The 18684-nt window shown below is 48.1% G+C and overlaps 1 protein-coding gene across 1 annotated transcript in view; it reads right to left on the bottom strand.

Annotated features, from left to right (window-relative positions):
- Positions 1–18684, bottom strand: part of Scaf8 (SR-related CTD associated factor 8) — a 201323-nt gene that overhangs the window by 16875 nt on the left and 165764 nt on the right. The window contains exon 22 of the transcript XR_008221172.1: positions 5889–5975. The gene's annotated coding sequence lies outside the window, so the exon portion shown is untranslated. The remainder of the gene's footprint in view (positions 1–5888; positions 5976–18684) is intronic.

Genomic DNA, 18684 nt, shown 5'->3' on the forward strand with positions numbered 1-18684 from the left:
TTTAACATATAAACAGGGGGAAAATGTAGTTTAAAATCTAAACAGTTCAGTTTCCTAGACATGTCCTCCTGCAGCAGAGATCATGAATGTAACTAGCCATCCTCACCCGTTTATTTCACAGAGATGTGTTTCAGTTAGTGTGTGTGTGTGTGTGTGTGTGTGTGTGTGTGTGTGTGTGTGTGTGTGGTGCTAGGGGGTCAAACCCAGGGCCCTGCACATGCTAGGCAAGGTCCCCACTCATGAGCTCTATCACCACCTCCGTTAAGGCAGCCTTAACTGCTGTCTGTCCAGTAATAGTTTGGTCCCTGTGGATGCCCCTGGGTGAATAGAAATGAGTACGTTCAAGACAACAGGGCCAGAAGTTTCAGGTCTGGAAAGAGCTGAGCTCTTCGTTTGGTCCTCTGTTTTCCAGTTCAGAGGTCAGCAATGGGGCAGAGTTTACAAGAGAGTCCAAGAAGGCTCGGGCAAAGCTCCAAGCTTGTGACACTTTCCGTGTTTCAAAGTCATCTGTTCCTGAAAGTTCAGCATCTTGAGGTGTCGAAGTGGTTGGCAAGTGCCTGGTGCTCAATCCAGGAATTTGTTTTCTCAGTGATGTGCACACGTTCATGTCTGAGCCCTTAGTCAAGCACTGAAGGGGTTGGACACTTCCGCTGATAAAGTTGCCAGGTATCAACACTCACTGATTTAAGGTAATCGAGTTACCAGTCAAACGTGTGATTTCAACAAAAGGCCAACTCCTCTATGAAATATTCTAGAGAATGTACTACCCATTGCTGGGAAACGCCAGCTTCGGGAAGCTGGGCTGGAGTGGAACTTTGCAGTGCTACGCTGCCTGCCCCAAACACGCTAAGTCCCTGAGGCCATGTGTCATCTGTAATCCAAGCAGCACCGGAGACTCTGTGGCCTCCGTGGCTGTCTCTGCCCAAACAGCCACTGAGAAGCCTCCCGAGGTCCTTCAAAGGGAATGCAGAGGCCTTGGCACTGAGGTGACAGGGAGGAATCAGGGCCAAAGTCTAGGTCCCTGTCCCCAGAGAAGGTTATGAATGGAGGAGACACCTGAGCATGTGCTCTTGGGGATCATAATCCAATTGAAAAGATAAGAGGCCCGGTGAGCATGCCACGCTGCTGAGCAGTGGCGGCTGTGTGCCAAAGCATAGGACATAGCCTGAGAAGGGCAACCTCAACCTGTGGGAGTGGTTGAAAAAGGAAGCAGAGGGGGAGGGGAGAGGAGGAGAGAGGCCATGGGAAGGGGGAGACCTGGAGAAGACGTCATGCTGGGATTGCAGTAGCCTGTAGGTCACATGGGAGACAGACCTGTCCCCAGCTAGGCACCCAGAGCACCAAAGGTTCCTGAAGAAGAGAGGAAAAAGAAATCACTGCTTTCTAAAAACAAACTTCTCTTTCTAGATGGGAAAGAGAAGTAAAAATTGGTGGGGGACAGGACCCCAGGACCACGGTCAGCATTTTGGTCCTTGGGTTCAGTGGTGGCATGTGCCTTCCCAAGCCTGCTCCAGATGACTCAGTAGGAGGATATGGGAAGATTATATTTCTATTTACTTTTTTTATTTTAATCTTACCTTTTTGGGCTTCTACCTTACGTATTTTAAATGCACTCACTAGTGTAACAGAAAGTGCACAGGACACGTAAGCAGTCTAAGACCGGAAGAGTTAAAGTTGGACATGATGGCTCACAAATGTGATCCCAGCCATGCTAAGCCAAGCGAGTTCAAGGCCGGTCTGAGCTTCACAGTGAGGTCTAGGCAGCCTGAGCTATTCACACCGAATACAAGTACACATGTTTACTCTCTCGACTTCTACAGTGTAAATCAGGAGGCTGGCTTCTGATAATGAGGCAATAAAACAGCCCCTGCCTGAGCCCTGGCCTCTCAGCAGGCCTGGGAAAATGGTTTATCCTGGATCCGCTGGCAGCTGCTAATATAATGAGGAAGTAATAGAAAGAGCCATCCAGGAAGGAAGTCTGAAAGCTTTGAGAATTCTCTTTCCTTTCCAAACACAACAACATCTCCTCAATGCTAGACTGTGGGCACAGGCTGTGAAATTCCACACGGAAGCCTCCCGATGTGAGAACTTTCACAGTGAATTTATCTGTGGAGAATCACACAGGAAATCAGAGCACTTCACAAGAGTAGGGGAAGTCAATGCTAAAATCAGTTGGGTTTCTTTCTTTCTTTTTTCTAGGGCTTAGAGCAGAACCTAGGGTTTGGGGCATGCTGGGAAACACCTCTCCCACCAGTTAGCTGCAGCGTTTTTTAAAGAAAGCTGTTCCCGGCTGAAACAGGACTTCAGCAGGATGTTGCGGGGCAGAAGCAGGCTGCAGACCTGCAGGAGAAAGCCTGAAGCAGTGGCTGTCTGCAGACTACCCTCTGGAAGAAGCCAAAGGCTGTGAGAAGGAGCAAGGTTTGGGAAGCAAAGATGCCTTTAATCCCAAAGAGTTCCCGAAGCTCCACCCACTAAGAGACACGCCCTCTTTCTTCTCCAGGAGGTGGACCCATAGGGTAGACAGTTCAAAGACTTCTGGATAGGTGGGCCTTTTACCTCCAAAGTATCTCAGAGCCTTGAAGAAAGCAGCCACCTGGGGTGACACCAGCTACCATAGAGCACACAGAATGAGACAGAGGGGCCTGGGCCGGAGCACTGAGTATTTCTGGCACTCCTGGGGCTGGTCTCAATGTTACAGTTCTCTCTCTTTGCAGGATGACCACATTCAGGCAGGCTACTCCCGATGCCTGTAGGGGTGGTACACAGAGAAGCCTCCGACTCCCCTAGGCACCTGCACAGAGTGGCCACACAGAAAGGGGCACTCACAGTACCGGGAGTGGACACACTTTGGGGTTGTCATGACCATGTCCCTCCATATCTGCATGATTGTATTGAGGACACCGGTCAGCGGAGTGAGGAACACAGACTAACATGTCAGAGGAGACAGAGACACACGCACCACACATCCGTCCACTCTGGAGAAAGATGGGGATCTCTGGCCCCGTAGTCACACGGTATGGGCACTGCAGAGGCACAGGACTGGGGACCTTAAAGGAATTTACACTATAGCAACGCTTTGGGAGTCTTCAAGAGGACAGCGAGCTTACAAGGGGTGTGGCGTCTTCCTGGCCTGGCAAGTCTATTGTACAGCAGAGGACAACAGCAGGTCCTTATAGTGTCATAGCATATTACACTTGCACCCTATCCCTCCAGCAGACACACTCCCAAAAGATTCCCAACAGCTACACATCATTATTGAAAGTTATGTGGCTCCCGTCCTCAAGGAAAAGTGTGCGGATCTGAGCAGCAAACAGTTTCCTGTGGCGAACTCTAACAACTGATAGATAACACACAGCACAGGTGTATTACCATGAACCTGACACAGGCCTCAGAGCTTCACACCCAACTCTCTACATGCCCCCAAACCATGACCGTCAGCTTCTTCATCACCCCCATTTCAAAAGGAGGACAGTAGCCCAGGAAGAGATGATGCCCAAGACCACAATCGGGATTTGAATCTATAAAGTGAAGCCCTGAGGTCTGTACCTTTGTCACTACACTGTCACATCTTAGAAACAAGGAGGGATCCAGACCCGGCGACACAGACCTTTAATCCCAGCCACTTGGGCTAAAAGCAGAAAGACTGCAAGTTCAGCAGCAGTCTGAGCAATTTAGTGGGACCCTATCTCAATACAAAGAAGTAGAACGGAAGCCGGGCAGTGGTGGTGCATGCCTTTAATCCCAGCACTTGGGATGCAGAGGCAGGCAGATCTCTTTGAGTTTGAGGCTAGCTTGGTCTATAGAGCAAGATCCAGGACAGGTACCAAAACTACACAGAAAAACCCTGTCTCAAAAAAACCAAACAAAAAAAAGGAGGAGAAAGGAAGCTGGACAGTGGTGGTGCATGCCTTTAATCCCAGCACTTGAGAAGCAGAAACAAGTGAATCTCAGTGAGTTCAAGGCCCGCCTGGTCTACAAAGTGAGTTCTAGGACAGCCAAGGCTACACAGAGAAACCCTGTCTCAGGGGGAAAAACAAACAAAACCAGAAAGAAGGCTGGGCTAGAGCTCTTGCTTGGCAATGTGAGGCCCTAGGCTCGATCCCCAGCATTTCAGGGGGGCGGCGGGGGAGGGGGGGAAGAGGAAATGCTGAGCAGGGAGCCTGATGCAGCACTTGGGGAGAAGGCAAAACCACGAGTACACTGTGGCGAGTGCCAGGCCCCTGAACCACAGGCAGCGACAGCCGTGAGTGTAGCTCAGGAAGGCTGGCATGAGTGCTGAGCCTGGTGAAGGAGGGAGGTGGCTGTCCTAGACAGAAAAAATAGCAAGGGCAAGGCCAGATGACAGGTTCAAGGGAAGGAAGGGGTGGCATGTGATGAGGCTACAGGGACCCTGAAAGCTAGGGCACTGGCTTTTATCCAGGTGGATCTGAGGGCCCTTTAGGATACACTGGGGATGTGGCATGATTGTGCATGCATTTGTTTTAGGTGGAAGGTGGTGAGGGTCCTTTAGAAGGGTAATTTGATGGACTGACAAACCACAGAAAAACAGCCAAGAGATAGTAGCATCAGCTAGCTTCTTTTCCTCTCTGGAGTGGGTGTGATGACTCTTTCACTGTACAGAAGTTTGGTCTTTTTGTTTTATTTTATAGACAAGGTCTCAAACAGTGCAGGCTGGCTTTGAACTCCCTGTGTAAGAGAGGATAACCTTGAACTTCTGCCTTCACCTCCCCAGTGCTGAGATTACAGGCATGAATCAACATGCCTCCTTTTATGCAGTACTGGGGACTGAACCCAGGGCTTCATGTATGCTAGGAAAGCTCGATACCAACTGAGCTACACCCCCAGCCCCTGGAAGTAGAAGGTGGGATGGGAGTCCTTTCAGAAACATTCTCACAGAGTTGGGCCCTTCAAGAGGGATCTTTTTGCCACCTAGTTTAATTTTCCAGCAGAATCTTGCGGCCCTATACTGAGATCCTCCAGGCTGTGGGTCTGGTGGCCACAAACTACAGGGGCGGCCTTGCCACCCTGAGTGTTTTCCTCTTCCATGTTGACTCAAAGCTGGAGGGGGTTAGTAGGTGTGGTCGTTTGAATGTCATTGGCCCCCATAAGCTCATAGGGAGTGGCACTATTAGCAGGTGTGGCCTTGTTGAAGGAAGCGTGTCACTGCGGGGGCAGGTTTTGAGGTCTCATAGATGCTCAAGCCACACCCAGTGCCTCAGACCACTTCCTGTTGCCTGTGGGGTCAAGACGTAGCTCCTTCTCCACTCTCAGCTCCTTCTCCAGTACCATGTCTGCCTGCATGACACCATGTCCCGCCATGATGATAATGGACTAAACCTCTGAAACTGTAAAAGCCACCCTGTTAAATGCTTTCCTTTTTAAGAGTTGCGGTGGTCATGGAGTCTCTTCACAGCAGTAGAAACCCAAACAGTAGATTTTATGCTTTATATATAAAATGTGCCCCACAGGCTCACGTATTTGAATGCTTGGTCCCCAGCTGGTGGTACTGTTTGGGGAGGTGGGATCTAGCTGAAGGAAGTAAATCGCTAGGGGTCCATTTTTAGGGTAATAACTGGCCTTGTGTAGGGTCTACCTGCTTCTGCTTCCTGTTCTGACAAGGGGGTGGGGTGAGAAACCCTGCAGGACGCTAGCACATCCACGGAACCCTCTGCTGCCATGCCTCCCCCACCACTTTGGACTATCCCTTCAAACCATAAGCCCAAGCCCACCTGTCTTCCTTTAGGTTCTTATGTGAGACATTTGATCACAGGGGTGAGAAAAAGAATCACACAGCGAGCCTGATGCAGGCGTGGCTCTTCCCCTCCCCTCAGGCCAGCCCGCTCACGAAGAACTCCTGAAGACAGAGGTCAATGGAAGCCACTACTGACCTCCAGCTGTAGCCAGGCTACTGACGAGGAGCAACTTCACATCCTCCTACAAGCTGAGATGCTCTGCAATCTTCTGGATCATCTGTCCTGAAAGAAAACGACAAACAGGCTCATTAAATTACTAGCAGTGAACTATCTCCATTCACACAGCATTAAATAAATGCACAGCTCCCATTTCATGGGCAATTCAGAATGAAGATCTGTGATGACAGGTGCAAAAGTTCGCTGTTTGGGGAGTCCCTTATTCTGGCAACAGTCAGCCCTCTTCCTCCCTGGCGACATGGTCAATGAAATCATGACGTGTCCTTCCCAGGCGGGGGTAGTGAGAAATGGTTACAGAAATCCAAGGTTGACGATGGGAAGTTGGTTGCCACTCTGCAGCTGAGGAAAACGTTTGTTGGGATGGTTTTCCCTTGTTGGTTGTGTTCAGGTGAGTGTAAAATGAAGGACATCCCAAGTCCATACTTGGAAGTTCAGAATTTTGTGCAGGACCCTCCTTTGTATAGGAGAAGGGACAAGATGCAGTCTGTCACCTACAGCCCAGCAGCCAGTTTCCGGTCAAGTCAGAAGTTCAGTAACCGGTGTCCTTCCTGTGAAACGATACTTAACCTAGCCTGAAACTGTAGCTTTATAAAGGCTTTTGATCTAGAAAACTCCTGAGTTTCATGTTGATTTAAAACTCATTTTATTGGCCGGGCGGTGGTGGCGCACGCCTTTAATCCCAGCACTCGGGAGGCAGAGCCAGGCGGATCTCTGTGAGTTCGAGGCCAGCCTGGGCTACCAAGTGAGTTCCAGGAAAGGCGCAAAGCTACACAGAGAAACCCTGTCTCGAAAAACCAAAAAAAAAAAAAAAACCTCATTTTATAATCTCTCTAAATATGGAAGTGATTTCCTAATAATAAGCCCAAGTCTCTGTATTTCATAGAAAAATGAGCCCTTCGGAGTTTAATAAAAAGGTCCCCTAGGACAGTCCCATATTTTCAGACAGAGGTTGACTTGTCCCCAAAGAGCAATTTGCTTCCTGCCACCTCAGAAAATCTTAGCGCTTGAACTGGTTGGGACCGTGGACTAATGGAGTCCAAACCTCTCCTCACACTTCGAGGCCCTGCACTGTGGATGGAGCCAGTCGATTAGAGACCTGGCTGGAGCAAACCAGATGAAATGCATCTGCGGGTGCCAGGCTCCAGGCTCCAGGCTCTCTGCTTCAATCATGTCACCTCACATGCAGCTCTCAGTCCCCGGTGAAGAAGTCACAGCAGGTCTCCATTTTACAAATAAGATCACAAAGGACCAGCTCAGCTCTTCTATCTGAGCATGTGTTACCAGGCAGGGAGGGACCAAGTAGGTGCTATGTACACAAAGGGGTGACTGGCACGTTTTCTAACTGCCGTGAGCTCACAATATAGTGTGGGTGGGGAGGGGAAGTAGGTACCTTAAATAGAACTCTACTGCTCAAACTCCAGTGTCTGACATATTAGAAGGACACGGTACATTTTTAAATGGTTTTTTTTCCTTTCTTCGCTTCCTCTCAGTGATGCAGACTGAACCTGGAGCTCTGTGCATGTAAGGCAAGTATTCTACCTCTGAACTATGGCCTCAGCCGTATTTTTACTTTTCATTTTGAGACAGGGTCTCACTAAACTGCCCAGGGAGGCCTTGAACAAACTCTATAGCCCAAGGCAGGCCTTGAACTTGAAATCCTCCTGCCTCAGCTGAGATTTAGACCCTCTCCACCAGAATCAGATGAATACTGTTAGCTCAGTACTTCAGAGGCTAAGACAGGAGGATCCCACGTTCCAGACACAACAGCAAGACGCTTGCTGGAGAATGTGTGTGTGTGTGTGTGTGTGTGTGTGTGTGTGTGTGTGTGTGTGTGTGTGTGTAAATAAATAGAGTAAAAACAAAATAGGATCAACTAGAAAACAGCATGAATGAATTGACAGTAGGGAAGTCCACATGGATGTGCATTTCTCTGCCATTCATCAGCCTGTGTGCTTTGCAGAATAAAATATATTTGCATTCATAGGTCATGGTGAAAAGATGTGAAGGCTGCTGAGTTTAGAACAAAGTGACCACTGTTTTCTTAGCGATTCATAGAAAATGGTGAGTGCAGAGCAGCCAGAGTCTGTCTGGGGATGAACCAGCATGGAGATCCAGAATAAAGCTGGCTCCAGTTTGCTCCTCACCAAGGATGAGATGCTTGGGGCTGAGAAACATTTGGGAAGCACTCTTAACAAATTTCAGGGGTAGGACAGTGTTCTGGCTAGTTCTATGTCAACTTGACACAAGCTATGGTCATCAGAGAGGAGGGATCCTCAAATGAGAAAATGTCTCTATAATTAACCAGGCTGTATTAAAAGCCTTTTCTTGATTAGTGATTAATGAGGGAGGACCTAGCCCATTGTGGGTGGTACCACTGTGGGTTGATGACCCTGGATTCTATAAGAAAGCAGGCTGGGCAAGCCATGAGGGGCAAGTCAGTAAGCAGTATCCCTCCATGGCCTCTGCATCAGCTCCTGTCTCCAGGTTCCTGCCCTGTGTGAGTTCCTATCCTGACTTCCTTTGATGATGAACAGTGTTGTAGTAGTTTTTTGTTTGTTTTGTTTTGTTGTTTTATTTTGTTTTTCCCTTGCTAAATTTGCTTTTGGTCACGGTGTTTCATCACAGCAATAGGAGCCCTAAGACAGACAGGAAAACAGGAGTTGGGGTTCCCCTTTTCCCTCAGCCTGAGACTAAGGGATGGGCACCTACCTATGAAACCACAGGGAAGCTCCATGACACCAGCTCTGTACTTATGGCAGAACGCTGTGCCTATCCCTAATTGTTGGAACTGCAGATGCTGCCAGAAGATGGACAAAGCTCTGGCTGGGTCAGGAATGGATCTTCCCACCTCACTATCACTCAAGGGTAGGAACGCATGGAGAGCAGGAAGCCAGGACGCAGTGAGCCCGACTCCAGCTCAGCCCTCAGGTGACCTTAATTCAGAAGTGCAGCATCCTTCAGGATGGCACTGTGTTATGTGATAGCCTTTTTCAGAACAAACAGGTACTAAATATTCTGTTCTTTTTATAAAACTTCCTTCCGATATGTTTCGGCTACCGTGTTTACAAGCCAGGGTTTTGTGGCAACCCACTCAGGTTCTGAGTGCAACTCACGGCTAGAGAGACAAGGTCCACTTAGAGAATGGCCTTGTGCCACTACACTGTGCTTCCCTGTGGTGAAGGGTGTGCCATGACAAGGCAAGGGACAGTCAACTCCTTGTGCTACTTTGGTGACTTAATAATCGCATGTTTACCTGTTAAGCTAATGACATGAGGTGAGGCCGAAATGTATTACCTTATCCACTACCGAATGTACATTTTACTCGGCTGATGTGCGGCAATCATGACAAGAACCGAACACCATACAAAATAAGTAGTTCCAGAGACAAGAAAAGACCATGACTCGGTGCTCACGCTTTACCCAGCACTCATGATACAAATATATATCTATCACAGGGTTGTAGGCAAGTCCCCCTCTCTCTAGGTCATGGCTAACAAGGGGATGCTAGCCAATACCCAGAGCAAAAGAAATAAGACACGATTTTTGTTTTAGTTCTATTAAGCAGCACGTTGAGGAGCTGGGCAGATGGCTCAACAGGACCCGGGTTCCATTCCCGGCAGTCCTATCAGGCAGCTCACATTCTAGCTCCTGACACTCTAGCTCTAAGGGATCCGACGCCCTCTTCTGGCCTGTGTGGGCACTGCACTTAAGTGTACACACACACACACACACACACACACACACACACACACACACACACACATATATATACTTTTCAAAAAAAAATCTGGGCAGGAGAGATGACTCAGTGGTTAAGAACATGTACTGCTCTCCCAGGGGACCTAAGTTCAATTCCCAGCACCCACATCATGCAGCTAATAACTGCCCTATACCTTCAACTCCAGCGGGATCTGATACCTCTGGTCTCCACTGTCACCTGCATGCAGGTGCACATACCCACAAACACACACACATACACATAATTAAAAATAAAAAGAACTATTAAAAGAAAAGTCAATTTAGTAAAAAAAAAAAATAAGAAATGGTTACTTTGTCTAAAAGGATTTTCATGAACCAAAAAGAGTAAGTCTATAAATAATCACCCTTTTAAGGATTACTATCTATTATTATCTATACTAATAAATTATGTGAAATTTTGAAAGCATTGGTTCCCATGAAAGATGAAACTGCATTTGATGTGTTTTGAGAGTGTAACTTCCATGTCTTTAGTCTTTATTCATTCATTTGCCTATGAATTTATAGACTCTCATGATATTGCACAGACTAGCCTCAACCTTGCAAGCCCCCTGACTTAACCGCCAAAGTGCTGGGATTACAGGTGTGGCCCCACCACATCTGGACCACACTATTATTATTTTTAGACTGAGGATTCTGGGCAATACAGCAGAGAGTTACACACACAATTGTTCTCCATAGCCCAAGTGCATGTAGACTTGGGTTAACAGATCAATCCAATCATCTTCATCTCAATGGACAAGAAACATGAGAAGGGGGGCTAATGATCTGCCCAGATCTCAGAACAGGTACCAGTGACTCCAAAGCCTAAACTTGCTCATGAGTTCATGGATGTGGTTGATATTTCTGCTGTTTCTTCTAGAGCTACAGACTGTTTTATGTTCTTTATAAGAAGAGAATTAACACAGAAGGTGATGCCAGTGTTTATTATAACCAGGCATGTCACAAAGTCAAAGGTCTCATGGGATGGGAAGCCTTTTCTAAATGTCACCAAACATCACCAGTTATCACCCTTCACCATGTCTAGACTCAAAAGGAATTCATCTGTTCCTTTACAGTTTAAAGTATGTTTAGGTGATAAACTGTTTGTTTGTTTTTAAGTCTCAAAACTGGGGCTGGAGAGATGGCTCAGCAGTTGAGAGCACTCGCTGTTCTTGTAGAGAACCTGGCTCAGCTCCCAGCACCTACATGGCAATTAAAAATCGTCCATAACTCCGGTCCCCCAAGAGCTGACTTGCTCATCTAGCCTCCACAGGCACTGTATGCTCATGGTACATAGACATACACACAGGCAAAACATCCATACATATAAGATATAAATAAGTAAATCTTGTTTGAGAATCTCAAAATTGTATGTAGCACATGTGACGTAGTAACTAAAAAAATAATTAAATTAAGTTAAATTTAAAAAGTGAGTCTATTGGTTGGTAGGATTTAGCTTAAATACTTCTGAGTTTTACCTAAAGGTTGTTCAACTGACAGTGTGTAAGAAGACGTTTGCAGTAATAAAATGGAATGAAAAGATGGACTGTGTGTCTTTAGTTCTTTATTTTGGTGCTGAGGACTGGATCTAGGCTCTCACGCATGCTGAATGTGTACTGGACAGCTTAGCTATCCCCTCAGCCCAGTAGATATTTTGTGATGGGAAAGATCAAGCTTTTGAAGGTGGCGATGCACGGTGGGGTGGGAAGAGAGAGACTGGAGCTCTGAAGCACAGAGGGGAGGTGCCGGGGGCGGGTGCAGGAACCAGGCTTCTGGGACAGTAGAGTGCACTGTCTCCTGGTTGGCTTGAGTGGGTTTGCCTATAATAATGCATTACACTATACACTTGCTGTGGCTTTCTGTATTTGTGGGCTTTCCTCTCAAACTAAAGGGATTTGCAGGAAGAAATCTTGGCTTGAATGAAACAAGGAACCAACAATATGGGGATGGATTGCTTGGTATTTCCAGGCCTGGTAAGACAAGCAAAATTAAGTTAGCTCTTTTTCTTCATTTGGCAAGAGAGAGGCTGTGTGGTGAGGGGTGTGGTCACTGTCTGTGAGCTGTCACCCTAGCAGGAGCGGCTCCTCCTCTTAAAGCAGGTGTTTGCAAGGCCTAGAAAGCAGGTGTGTGTAATACACTGTTCCAAGAGACAGCGGTCCTATAGCTTGGGGACTAACTTAAAGTCTGGTGTCTAAATGCTTTTAGTTTTCTTTCTTGTGTGTGCTTCTGCATTTGTGTGCTTGTGTGTATGTGTGTGTGTGTGTGTGTGTGTGTGTATGTGCATACATGTGTGTGCACATGTGTGTGTGGCACATGTGTACGTGTGGGAGGGGAGGGGTAAATGTATGTATACCGTGCATTGGCTCAAATGTAGATACTGAGATGTCTTCCTCCATCCCTTTCACCTTTTATTTTTGAGACCGGGTCTCTCAAAGATCTGAGAGCTCGCCGGGCGGTGATGGCGCACGCCTTTAATCACAGCACTCAGGAGGCAGAGCCAGGCGGATCTCTGTGAGTTCGAGGCCAGCCTGGGCTACCAAGTGAGTTCCAGGAGAGGCGCAAAGCTACACAGAGAAACCCTGTCTCGAAAAAAAAAAAAAAAAAGATCTGAGAGCTCACCGATTTGACTGGGCTTTCTGGCCAGCCAGCCTCTGCCTCCCCAGTGCTGGGGTTACAGGGCACATTGTGGGGTGCCCTAGCCTGTTATGTGGGTACTGGGGATCCAAACTCACATCCTCACGCTTGTGCAGCAAGCATTTACTCGCTCAGCCCTCTCCCCGGCCCTGTTTTTAGGTTCTGCTCCAGTGCGGAGCAGTTCAGAATTCCTCCGATCAGCAGGAACGGCTGGAGACAGACCCCAGGTAAATTCTTCCAGCTCACACTGCTTGCAGGACATGGCGCCTGCCCAACCCCCACCGGCCAAGGCCTCCCAGTACCTCCTGGCCAGACTCCAGGGTGAGAAAAGCCAGCACACGGCCAAGGCAGAGCCTGGATATGCAACTCCGGTTCTCCAGAGTCCAACTTCTCTCCTTCCTCCATCACTGAGCGAAAACCGGCCCTTTTCTGTTTATTTTCTCCCAGAGCTGTTTAACCAAGAGCACAAAGAATGAGTGGGAAAGCCACCGCCATGCGGACCGAAAGGATCTCCAATCACAATAAACACTCCCAAAGAGGGAGGAAGATGGTGAGCGATAGATTTCCTCTCTAACATTCTTTCAAATAAATGCAGAGCATTTGGGGAGGCAGCCCTGACATGTTTCCACTGGATGAAGAGGGTGGAGACAAGCGGCGCTTTGTGTACGGGCTGCCAGTGCCAGGACCCATTCCAGCCCAAAGTTTGGCAACTCCCTCCCGGGGGATACAGGGTCTGGAGCTTGTCCACAAGGCAAAGGCAAAGTTGCTGCCCCTGAAATCAACAAGGACTCCTTCCCTGTCGTTAGCCCTTGGCAGTGTGACACTGGGCTCTGACATACTCTCTAGGGCCTCCTGCATCCTCTCCAAGCTCCGTCTTTGGCTCGCCAAGAAATACCAGGCTGGTTTAGGAACCTCAGCCACGGCAGGCTGCAACAGAGAGCAAGCCAAACCTAAATTCTGGGCCACCACATTTTGGAGATGTCTCCCCCTGAATGATGTGAGCAAAACCCACATGTCTTTAAAGCAACGTGTGATGGTTGTGAAGAAAGGATCCTGGTTTCTCCAGCTGCTTCCACAGATCCATCCATTCTAACAGCAGGGTCCATGTGTCTTTCTGCATTGCTCACTGTGAACATGGCATGGGCCAAGCTGCACGCTAGGGAGCCTAGAACGTATCACCGACAAAAGCCCCTGTACTCCCACTGCTGCCAGAAGATGACATAAGAACACGATTCCTCAAGTGCCTCCGAGGAGAAAAACAAGGCTGGTCATGATGGCCCAAGCCTGTAAGCCCAAGACTCAGGAGGAAGAGGCAGGGGATTCACTGACAGTTCAAAGCCAACCTGGGACAGGAAGTGAGTGCAAGGCCAGCCTGAGCTACAGTGTGGGAGCCCTTCTCCGAAAGGTAGGCATGGGATGGAGTAGGGAGTTGGTAGCAGTGGGATATGCCTACAATTCCAGGCACGTAGAAGGGCTGAAACAGAGGGAATGACTTGAACCCAGGAGTTCTAGGCACCCTGGGCAAAACAGCAAGATCTCCTAAGGAGAGATAAGATGTAGAGAGCAGGAAGAGATGGGGAGAGGGAGGGAAGGCTGGAGAGATAGCTCAGTAGTTAAAAACATGTACTGCTCATCCAGAGGATGCTTGTTCAGTTCCCAGAGCCTACAGTGGGCAGCTCATGACCACCTGTAACTCCAGCTCCAGGGGGTCCAACTCCTCCCTTCTCTTTGGGTACCTGCATGCACACACACACACACATACACCTATACACAGTTGATTTTATATAAAATATATAAAAATAAATCTTAAAACAGAAGAAAGAGAATGAGAGCGTAAGGAAGGAAGGAGGGGGAAGAAAAAAGTTTCCGTTATTTTCAGCATGAGAAGACACCACCGGCCCCTCCTAAATCACGGAACAGTCCCACCAGATGACAAATCCTTGCCAATCTGTCAAATTTCCATCATCAATGTCTTTGTTTGTTACTAAAAGCAACTGCCCATATGTTGAGTTACAGGGAACAAGAAAGCCTCAGCAGCTTTATGAGGTGACCTAGTGTTGTGATTAGTGCTGCCCCCTAGAGGTGTGCAGGGCACACCCTGTGAGCCTCAAGCCTCCCTCCACAGTGTTGGGATTCTAGGCACTGGCCACCACTCTGGGCTTTCCTTTTCTTTTCTTTTTTTCCCACAGGTGCTCAGGATCTGAAGTTGTACCACAAGCATTTTAGCTACTGAACCATCTCTCCAGTCCCAGATTTTTCTGGGAAAATATCTGGCTTTATTTTATGTGTATGAGTGTTTTTGTTTGTATGGATGTGCACCCCATGTGTGCCTAAGTGTCCACAGAAGCTGGAAGAGGGTGAGTCCTTTGGAACTGAAGTTACAGATGGCTGTGAGCCGCCATGTGGGTTCTAGGAACCAAACTCAGGTCTTCTGCAAGAGCAATAAGTGTTCTCAACCACCTTCTAGTTTCCCAGCACCCCACCCCCATTTTTAATATTTATAGATCATTGCCTCATCTCCAAGGCTGAGGAGACCTTCCCTCTATCACTGTCCAGAGAATATTTGTTCATCATTTGACTCTGCCCTACATGGCCCCTGATTCTCCCAGGTATACCCTCTTATTCCTTTCCAGAGCCACTACAGTTCTTGAAGTGCACTCCTACCAAAAGCAATGCTATTGGTAGCTCATAATGATCTCTTTAAATGCCCATAATTCCCAGTGCATCAGGGCAGCCCCTGTATTCTAATTAGTCATGGCGTCAGCTCCTGCCACATGATCTGGCATCCAAATAAGACCGACCCAAAGCCGTCATTCTCCCTGTACTGCCTCCACTTCATCCCTGTGAGCCTATCCCCTCCCCCAGTGTGGCAGGAGGCAGTTTCTATAGACTGTGTTGGGTGGAAGTCAGGCTTAACTTAGCCTGGGAGCAGCGTGCTAAGTAAGGCTCCTGGAGAACACATGAAAAAGACAAGGCTCTCGGCTTGAAAATTAACAGTTTCCCTTCCTTCCTTCTAGTTCTTCTCACCTTTTTAAAGTGGAAGAAAGTTGTTTGTATGACTGGGAGATACCATTTTTTTCTTTTTTTAATTTTCTGGAGTTGAGGATCAAACCCAGGACCTTGTGCTTGCTAGGCAAGCGCTCTACCACTGAGCTAAATCCCCAACCCCGAGATATCGTTTTTATATATCTGAGCACATGACTCAACAGCATATTTTTAAAAATCCATTTCAAATAAGTGAAGTTCATGTCAGTTCCCTCATTTAGCCTAGACTAGAGAAGCACTTAAGATATGGAAGCTGCCCTCGAGAAACTTGTTTTCAGGGGCTACATTTTAGTTAACCGAGAGTTCTGCCACATTCCCCCAAAGGAAGGCGTTACAACCCATAGCTACAACGTTACTGTGTTGGCTAGTTCTATGTTAACTTGACACAAGCTGGAGCCATCTGAGAGGGGAAAAAAACCTCACTGGAGAAAATGACTCCAATAAGACTGAGCTGCAGGCAAGCCTGGAGAGCATTTTCTCAATTGGTGATTGATGTGAGAGGGCCCAGCCATAGTGGGTGCTACCACCCTAGGCTGACTGTTCTGGGTTCTATAAGAAAGCAGGCTGAGCAAGCCATGGGGAGCAAGCCAGTAAGCAGCACCCCAGCTTCTGCATCAGCTCCTGCCCTGTTTGAGTTCCTGCCCTGACCTCTTTCAGTGAAGAACAGGGATGTGGGAGTGTAAGCCAAATAAACCCTTTCCTCCCCAACTTGCTTTTTGGTCACAGTGTTTCACCCCAGCAACAGTAACCCTGACCAAGACAAGGAGTGAAATTGACTGATGATTGTCTGATTGAACAATGCCCGTAAGTCCCTGTAGGCTAAAGTGACTTTTCCAAGATGAATGACTGAAGCCAAATCACAAGCCATAGAGCATCCATGCCTGAAGTTTATGGTCTACACATAGACACTCACCAGAGAGGTGGATGAATTTGGAAGAAGACATTGATCACACCCCTGTGGCAGCCATCTAGATAGGCCAAGGAGTCACAGGGCAGGTGGGGACTGCCTATGTTGTCCTTGGCCAAATACTATGGTAGGTAAGAAAAGTCTCTTGGTCAGCAAGTGGGATCCTTAGCTCATCCACCAGGCGATGGTGGGGGCTCCAGGAACACTGGAGAGGAAACCCAGACACTCCCAGAAGCCCACTATTGGCTCCTCTCCAGAAAAACCACATACTACATGCTTGTCCCTCTCCTGGCAAGGGTCTGAGGTGGTAGCAGGGTGGGTCTTCTGGAGAAGCAGATGTCATCTCATATACTTCGTAAGCTAAATCCACCTTCTCCTCCAGGAGACTATGCGGGAAGAGCCAGCATTTGGGTCAGCTTCTGTGTTTTGGAGACGGCAAGCTTCCTCCAGCCTTAGGTGAAGCGGAGGGTGGGGAGAGGGAGTGGGGGGAGGGTTGTAGCTTCACTTCACACGGAGAAAGTTGAAATTCACTGCAGCTTACCCACAAGGCAGTTAAGGACCCTTCCAGGGAGTTCTGAAAAAAACTACAGCCATGCTGTTCTGCTGGGGACACGCATTCCAGAGTGACCAGTCCCCCTGCACACAGGAAAGGCTCCCCCTGTGCTCCAGGCAGGGAAAGGGGCATTTCAGAGCCTGACGCCTTGGCTTCCTGTGCCTTTGCTTGCTCAAAGGAAGCTGCAACCCTTCTGAAATCTTTATGTGGAAGGAACTTCAGAGAAACAAGAGCACGGCCTAATAAAGTCTGCTTAGGGGGCCAGGCTACCAGAACTACACCCCTGCCTATCCATTTCCACGAGCCTTCAAAGCAAATGCGGTCCGACCCACAGCCATTTTGTCTGACAGGGACACCTGTGCTCTCAAGGACCAGGGTATCGAGACAAGCATCAGCACGTGTGAACTTCAAAAGGCGGCTAATCACCGCCCTTCCACATCAACAACCAGCCCCCAGGTTGAAGATGAGTCACCACCCACCCCCCCAGAGCTCCCCGAAAACACACATCTCCCTTGCTGTCCCCAGCAGTCACTCGAATCCAACCTAACCAAAGCAGGACCGCTTATGAAAGGCCTTGTGTTTAGCTTCATCCTCCGTTTAAAAAGTTCCCGTGTTTTCTTCCAGCTAGCCAAGCTGTCTGTAATTAAAATCACATGGCCGCAAACCTTAGCTGGTATGAAAAGTTTTACCAGATGTATACAATTGACTAGGCTGTAGCATTTGGCATGCCGCAATGGTCCCATTAAAGAGGGGCGAGCCGGCTCTGACTTGGAGTGTAGGTTATATGCTTTGGATCGGTTATTTTTTTATTTATTTATTTTTTTAACGTACACTAAAGCTGTGTGTGACACTTAACCCTTTTTCAACAATCGCAAGGATGTGGACCTCTATTTCAATCAACAAAGAACACCACGGCACACCATCAAGAAACTAAGCTGGATCGATGGCTCGGTGGTTAAGAGCCCTGGCTGCCTTTCCAAAGGACCTGGGTTTGATTCCCAGCACCCTCATGGCAGCTCACAGGCATCTGCAACTTCAGTTCCAAGAGATCCAGCACCCTCTTCTGGCTTCTGAAGGCACCAGGCACACATGTGGTGCACAGACATAGATCTGGGCAAAACATGCATATACATATAAAGACACAAAATTAAAAATTAAAATGTTTGCGGGGCTGGGGAGATTGGGTGAGGCAATAAAATGTTTGTCGTGCAAGCATGAAGATTTGAATTGAACCCCCAGAACCCACATTAAAAAAAAAAATCTGGGCTGGAGAGATGGCTCAGCGGTTAAGAGCACTGACTGTTCTTCCAAAGGTCCTGAGTTCAATCCCAGCAACCACATGGTGGCTCACAACCATCTGTAATGAGATCTGGCGCCCTCTTCTGGCCTGCAGTCATACATGCTGTATACATAATAAATAAATCTTTAAAAAAAAAAAAATCTAGGGATTGTATAAGTTGACACTTACAATCCCTAGACTGGGGCTTGGCCTCCAGCCAGCCTAATGTGGTTGGTGAGCTGCAGGCCAGCGAGGGACCTGGCCAAAAACAAGACAAACAAGCAAAACACACACACACACACACACACACACACACACACACACACACACACACGTAAAACAAAAGAAAAAGGGTGGACAACACCCGAGGAACAACATGCACACTAGTACACACACAGGAACAAGCACAGACACACAGATAAACACAGACACACATGCACAATCAAACCTATTTGCCTGTTTGAGCAAGACCCCTTTGAAAATGTCTCCATCCTCTGAACCCAAATTAGGCCTCTCAGTCTTGACAAAGGCCGGTGCTGTGGGAGCCTCCACAGTCACGCGGACTCGGGATGGAGAAGATGCAGATGCAGTCATGGCT

This window comes from Peromyscus californicus, unplaced genomic scaffold (assembly GCF_007827085.1).
Source record: "Peromyscus californicus insignis strain IS unplaced genomic scaffold, ASM782708v3 Scaffold_22__1_contigs__length_63687245, whole genome shotgun sequence".
Classification (NCBI taxonomy): Eukaryota; Metazoa; Chordata; class Mammalia; order Rodentia; family Cricetidae; genus Peromyscus; species Peromyscus californicus.